Genomic DNA, 7,299 nt, shown 5'->3' with positions numbered 1-7,299 from the left:
TATGTAAAAGGCTATAAATAGGCGTGTCTAAGAGATTCTAAGGCATAATCCAAAGTGGAGGATGAATGGAGTCTTAGAAGCGATAATGTAGAGAAGTGGGTCAGATAGGAGAAAACTTCTCTAGAGATGCGTACGCAGAGGCCTAGGTAGAGTTTGCAATTGAGTGTGCAGACCCTTGCAACTGAGTGCGCGGGGTAGTTTTGAGTCTGTAAACCTAAACTGTAGCTCAATAAAGAAGATTATTGAAGAATTCCTGTGTATACCTGTGTATTTCTGTTTACTTCTATTTACAATATATGTTGTGGATGAATAATGTGTTTATGAAATAATGATCTAACAATGTGCATTTCACTTGAATAAGTCTCAATAGATGTATGAAATTCATGTTAAGTACTTTCACGAATATTATGATGAGTTCTGATATGTTTTCTAATTGACTTAAGTGAATATGCACGAACACTAATCCAGAATTGTTCTCTAGTGAGCGTAAGTGAATAAATTGATTGTTAAGGGTCCATAAAGACCAATTGTAGACCTCTGCAAAGGTATAAAGGTTGTTTGGATAGAGTTGGAGTACCAAGCCTTAAGGAACTACAAATTTGCGTGAAGGCAGATCTAGGGCACTACACGACATCACAATGATCTCTAGATGCGGAAACTTGCTTCCAGCATCCCCCATACTGCTTCGGGTGGGATTGCAGCCTGTGCTACATGGGTTGTTGCTGAAAGGGCCAATAGTATAGGATTTTGTTGGTTGGCGTAACTAACTTTGAACCTGGGTCACGAACCCCTAAGCCAACAAGAAAGGAAGCCTAAAATAGGTTCATCTACCCACTGTTTACAATAGAAACCTAGAATGTATGAAATTATGGTTATAATCTGTTTAACTTGATTAAGGAAGATTGGGGAAGGGTATGGAGGATTCTTCTTTGGAAATTGGGCATTTTCTGTTAAGAATACCTAAAAAATCTTGGCTCTTCTAGCAATATCAAGCTTCTGAAAGAGTTTTGTGAGGGATTCTAAGGAAAATAGGGCACTGTTTTCTACAGGAGGAGCTAGCATCATCTGTTTTATGGATTGGGCAGTGATTGAAAAAAGGATCTCACTAGATGAGGTCATGATGGCTTTTTGGCTGGGAACATAATAGGCTTGGCATTTCATGGTGAATTCAGGGGCATGGAAGGTCAAAGGGAAAATGAAGTGAGGAAGATCGGAATCCTAGATTCCAATTTCGCCTGTTTTGTCAGCACATTTGTCCTCCAGCCAACAATAAAGATCCAAAAATTCATAGTCGCATTTTGTTTCACTTATCCTATAATCCCTATCAGCTAATGGAATATGATCTAAGTCTATGGATGGAGGGATTAATGGATTAACAAGTTTCTCCTAGTTCTTGGTCTTTGGAGGCATGTTTAGGTCAGTGAATGATAGTAGTGATGGAAGGAGAATCTTACTAGGGATAAATTTGAGTTTATGAGCTGTCAAGGGAAAGGAGATAGAACATTGATAATTATCTACTTCAATAATTTTTGAAACTCGTCGCTTTGCAGAGAAAACCTAGGAATTATGGAGAGTAAGCCACTGAAAGGGATAATGAAGATGGTTCAAGGATATTTAAGGAAATATGGTAATTTCCGTTGGAGGTTGGCACAAGAACATTGAACTCAAATGATTACCCTAGAAGGAAAATTGAATGCTTAACGGTAATTTGGCTGGGAAGTCATTTAAATGGGCAACAACTATGAAATTTGGCATGATAGGAGTGGCAAAGGTGTAGGGTAGGGACACATAAAGTGCTAAGGGAGAAAACAATTTTCAGATGAGGTAGAGGTCAGTAAGTGGTATCATCTAGGGGGATGTGAAATGGGGAGAAGATGCCATGTAAGGATGGGGCCTGACGGATAGTACCGCCTTTTCGGACGTCCCCTCGGTGGTAAAGGTAGGTTGGAGTGGGGAGGCCAAAAATAAATGAGTGTCATTGATTGTGAAGAGTGGAGAATTCTGATACTTTGATTATGGCCCCTTTTAACCATAAATGACAAATCAATTTTTTGCCCATATGCGCCTTTGACATTTCTTTTGAAACTTAGGATAATAATTGGGATATAAAACATGTAAAAAAAACTTTATCCCCATTGTACCTTTCTTTTACATTGTTACTGAGACTTAGATTAAAGGGCACATAAATACATTTGTCAAAACCAACTATTTCTGCCTACACTTTATTTTATTTTTTGGTCAAGTAAGAGTGGAACCTTCAATTAACCAAACAAAGATTATATAATGTACATGTCGTTACAATTGTAAAGACCAACCAAGGACAGACCGGTTGAACAAACATCAAACAACCAGGTTAGCAGAACCCAAAACCTTACATACAAAACCACACCAACCCTACGGGAAAAATTCCTAAGTGAGTAGACTACTGTTCACTCCGCAATTCTTCTCCTTCAAGTCTTTCTGCTCCATCTCCCCAAATCTTAATCATCAAACCCCACTGTTGATCGACCTTTCAATTAGATGGTTGAAACCCACTCCGATCACTGAGAACTACCAAGATCCACTGTCGATCAAGCCTTCAATCAGACGGTAGAAAATTACTCCGATCAACCGCGAACACCCAAGATCCACCGTCCAGCTAACCTTAATCGAACAGTGGATACTCCCTCCGATCAAATGAGTTGCACGTTGATCATGCGTCGTTGATTAGAACCCTTTAAATCTTTCGGTCGATAATATATCGCTTCAGAAACATACACAATAATTATCCATTAAACCGGACTTGATCTAGATTATAGTCTTGGTCTAAAAAGAAATCGGTCCGCTCAACCCCTTAACCTCCACTCAAAATTAGACCTGATATCCATTCAATGTAAAAAGACAACAAAACCTATGGTCTACGGCCCATTAACCAGAAATTTGTTTAAAACATCCTTAACTTACATAGTTGGCTAAGGCGAAAGTAATTACGAAAGGGTTGATGGTTAGGAAACACGCCAGTACTTCATCCAGGTTCCAAGACTCCTGCGCTTGCCCACACCCACTAGTCTCTCTCCTGCTTATTTTCCATGATCTAGAAACACTCCATGTCTTTTGCCGCCTGTTTATAACAATCATCCCTCAGGTTAATAGAGGGTATAGAATCCCTCTCATACCAGATATGGCTCTCCTTGCACATCACACCTTCATTCGCAAGCCGATCAGCTAAAAAAATTTCTTTCCTTCGCACATGAAAAAAACTGCCAGTTCTCAGGGCTCGCAAGTGGGAATGAATACGTTGAAAGACTTGCGAGAGCCTCTAGTGTTTTGACACTTTTCCAGGCGTCGTTCCATTACACAATTTCTTTGCTTCATTAATGACCAATTCTAAGTCAGCTTCAATGATGGCATTGTGTAAATTTAACTCAATCAGGCTTTCCAGGCACTTTTCCAAGCCAATTAGCTCAGCCATGTTATTTTTGGTAGTCCCTAGATGACTATGGAAGATGTCCTTTATGCTCCCCTGTTCATCCCTTATGACACCTCCAAAACCAGCCATCCCTGGGTTGCCCTTAGAGGTCTCGTCTATATTGATCTTCAAAAATCCATGAGGAGGAGGCTGCCAGAAATCTTTGCCAGTAGTTGTTTTACTCCCTCCCTTAATAGTTCCAAGGGGAACCAGAGAGTGGAGATCCAACTGCCTCAGTATGCGAGCCTCCTAGGCTGAAGGGGGGTCCTCAGGAATTTTCCACAAAAGGGCTCTTACAATCTCATTGACCTGTCTTAGAATTTGGGCAGTGATGTTCTAGGTTGAACCTTTTTTGTTCTTGAAAATCTTGCCATTGCGTTCTTTCCAAACATCCCATACAATAAATCCTGAAAGTAGAGTCCAAGCCTTGTTAATGATTTCATTATCAGAGAATTATTTCCTCCAATTCTTCAAGGTATTGGTGATGTTGAGCCTATCTCTATCAGTTTTCCTGAAGACTTGGTGAACGCTAGTATTGCAGCAAGAATGTTGCAACTCATAGGTTGCCAAATTTACTTTTATCAACCCAATAGTTCATAACAAACTTGGAAGCGTCGGTGCTATATGCACAAGCACTAGTTCTCACTACAAGTTGTCACTTGGTCAGCCGATGCGAGATCACAAGGATATCAAGCCAACTTCTATAGATCTTAGAAGAAGCTCTATGTGTGATGAAAGAAAGAAATATTACTCTACAGAAGCTACTCTAATTACAGAAAGGAAAGAGACTAGAATGTAAAGAACGACCCAGTAAACCCTAATTAACAAGATAATTCTACTTTTGCCAAAAACACTATGAAAACCATGAGAGCAATGCCATTACCTGCTCAAAAAAGAAAAAATCATCTACCCATGCTATTTCTAGAATTAAATAAGCAAAAAACATATTTTTGGATTTTTATGTGTTTTTATGTGAATTTGACATGCATCTAATTTATTGTGTGTGAGTCTAGTAGCAAATAGGTGATGTTAGAGGGCACTTTTCGAGCTTCGAAGGATGTAGGATGGTGTGCATGGGTCCTAGGAGGTCTTAGCTGGCCTTCTAGAGGCTTTTCCCACACTTGGCCTTCAAAAGAAAGTCTACAAGAAAAACTATAGGAGGACACAGGAAAACTACAGGAGGAAAACAGGGAAACTACAGGAGGCCTACAGGAGGAGGCTGAGAGAAATTTCCACTATTTTGAGGGTGTGAGAGTGGGTGAAAAAGGCGGATGAAGGTTGGAATGAGGTGCTAGGGCACCTAAGGTCTACCATGAATCACTAGGAGAGAGAAAGATGATTGGGTTTGCTCAAGGAGGGAGGAAGAAGTTTTATGAAAAATGAAGGAAACTAAGGTAGAATGGAGGTGAGGTTTGGGGGACCTGTAAGGCATGGATCAGATGGAGGACATGATTTCTAATAAGATGGCCTACTGCTACAAGATATCTACTACAAAGGAATTGACAGCCAACCAATAAAATCAAGCAACAAATGAAATGAGTGCATTTAGGAAAAATAGAGTTTTGCATTAAAATGGTCTAAACTATGATCTATGAAAGGAAATTTTGAGAAATGATGTAGGAAAGGAAACATCAAAGAGGATTATTGAAAATTAGGAAATGAACATGATAAAGGAGATTTGGAGCAAAGAAAAACTAGACTATTAACCTGCTAAAGAGCTGCAAACACTAGAAGTCCTATGAATGAGGAAAATTTGTGTTCTTGGGGCAGCAAGATAGTATTTGCCTCAAATCATGGTCCCAGAGGAAGGAAGAGAGGCCAAGGCACTATTGCTAGCCTTTTTAATCTTTATGATCACTGTTTAACCTGCTACAGAAAGCACAAATGGAAGAAAACTACTAAATCATCAAAAGCAACCTATTCTTAACCAGAAGAAAATACATCTGACAACAAATTAATCTACAAACTGAAGTAAATCATACAAATAAAAGTAAATATAAGCTTGGCTACTTGGATTGGGCCCTAACCCAAGAGTTTCAGCTCTTTGAGGTAACTTAGTGCTAGCTCAAAAAGGATTCCATCTTCATTATCAAAACAATAGCAAGATTACATGAAACTATCACAAAATAATAAGCTCGAAATTTGAGCAAAGTTTACATAAGTAAAAAAAAACCGACCCCAGTGATGCCCGAGGCCTCTCTACTTATACATATGAAGCTACCAATAGTTTCCTTAAAATCAGGGAGGCTTGGCTCCCAAAACTCGAGATAACTATCAGTTATCCTCCACTTGCTCGGTTGCCTTCTCGTGCATGATTCGACTGCTTTTACTCCAGTCTTAATGAAGGGGAATTTGAAGTGAGGAGTAATAAATGAGGGAGATTCACTCCTATAAGTCTTCTCCTCTGTCTACTTTGAGTTATTGCTACAACTTGACCACTAGATCCTTGACTTTGACCTCAAAATCCATCAATAATCTGCATTAAATACATGTTAGACCACATGGCGTCATAACTAACTCAACTCACCCTATAAGCATAAATATAATCAGAAAATCATATAATAAGCTAAGAGAATGGTTGATTTGACTAGGTTGGAAGGTAAAGTGAGCCCATATAATTACCCATTTATGAGGCTCATCATCACCCCCCTACTGAAGGTGTTGCTCATCCTCTGAGCAACCTAGTCAAGCTCTTCATCTTTTATGGCCCTAGTGGCCTCCCTAGCATCTCAGGCCTCTGCTGTGGTCTGCTCATGTTCTCCATAAAATCTTGCCTTTCTGTCGATGTCCTTCCACTGCTCCTCCTCTTCTTCTTCTCTTATGCCTTCCAACATGCCTAATACGTGTGGAGGACTTAGTTTGAGGCCAATCTAGTTGACCTTCAGCCTTTGCATGGAGCACTTGTACATTGGCACTCTTTTTAATGCCTCCTTCAGTCTCATGGGGGAATGGTATTCCCTGATTTGCAAACTGTTGGGTAGGGTGTTCCATATTCTCATGCATGCATGCACACAGTCCTCCCCAAGTAGCCTAAACATATCTTCAAAGTGTGCAATGGCTTGCTCTTGATTGGCCGATATTTAGGGGCAATCTGAGGTTCATTGGCAAGCAGGTTGTGTGTGCTAATGAGTGCCATATGATCTGATGGCTCAGCTCTTATCATCAATGGTTCATCCTACTCTTTTATCAACAATCTTTTCATTTCTACTGCCCTCAATTCTTCATGGTTCATCCATGAGGCCATGACCATTAATTGCAGATCCCTTAGCTTGGCATTGGGGTCCCACACATTCATGTATGTGAGGGCCATGCTGTGTAGGTAGAACTCTTCCATATTTTCCTTATCCTCTGAGGCGCTTTGGTCACACAAACCCATGACCTGCCTGTAGTCTTGGAAATGCATTGTGCGTCTTTGTGCCAAAGTATTTATTTGGAATTGAAGCCATTGATCCTTCAGATAGAGGCCATAATACTGGGCTAGTGTTCTACATTGTAATGCTTCCATGGATAAGCTGGCCATGTATGCCATCTGAGTCTCTTTATTTTGTAGTTGCCTCCTTAGTAGTTCATTCTCATTTTCAAGGTGGCTTCTTGTAATGGCCTCTCTGTCTCTGAGAGCACTCAATTCTCTACCCATTTCCTTCTTGTGCTCTTCCTTGCCCTAAAATACATGGAGGTTTTTATTTTCCTCTTCTACTTTTGGCTTGACTAGTGTACTGAGGGTAGTAAGGGCAACCGTTGCTTCTCTTTCCAAAGTTTCAGGGGACTCTTCTCCTTGTTCTGTCCTCTGTGCCTCCTTTTCTCCCTCTTCTGTCTCTTTTTCTATCTCTTCCACTTTTCCGTCCTCTATT

Source organism: Pinus tabuliformis, chromosome 9 (genome assembly GCF_031772625.1).
Source record: "Pinus tabuliformis cultivar Carrire ecotype Pingquan chromosome 9, CPIR1, whole genome shotgun sequence".
NCBI lineage: Eukaryota > Viridiplantae > Streptophyta > Pinopsida > Pinales > Pinaceae > Pinus > Pinus tabuliformis.
Note: the sequence above shows the minus strand (reverse complement) of the source record.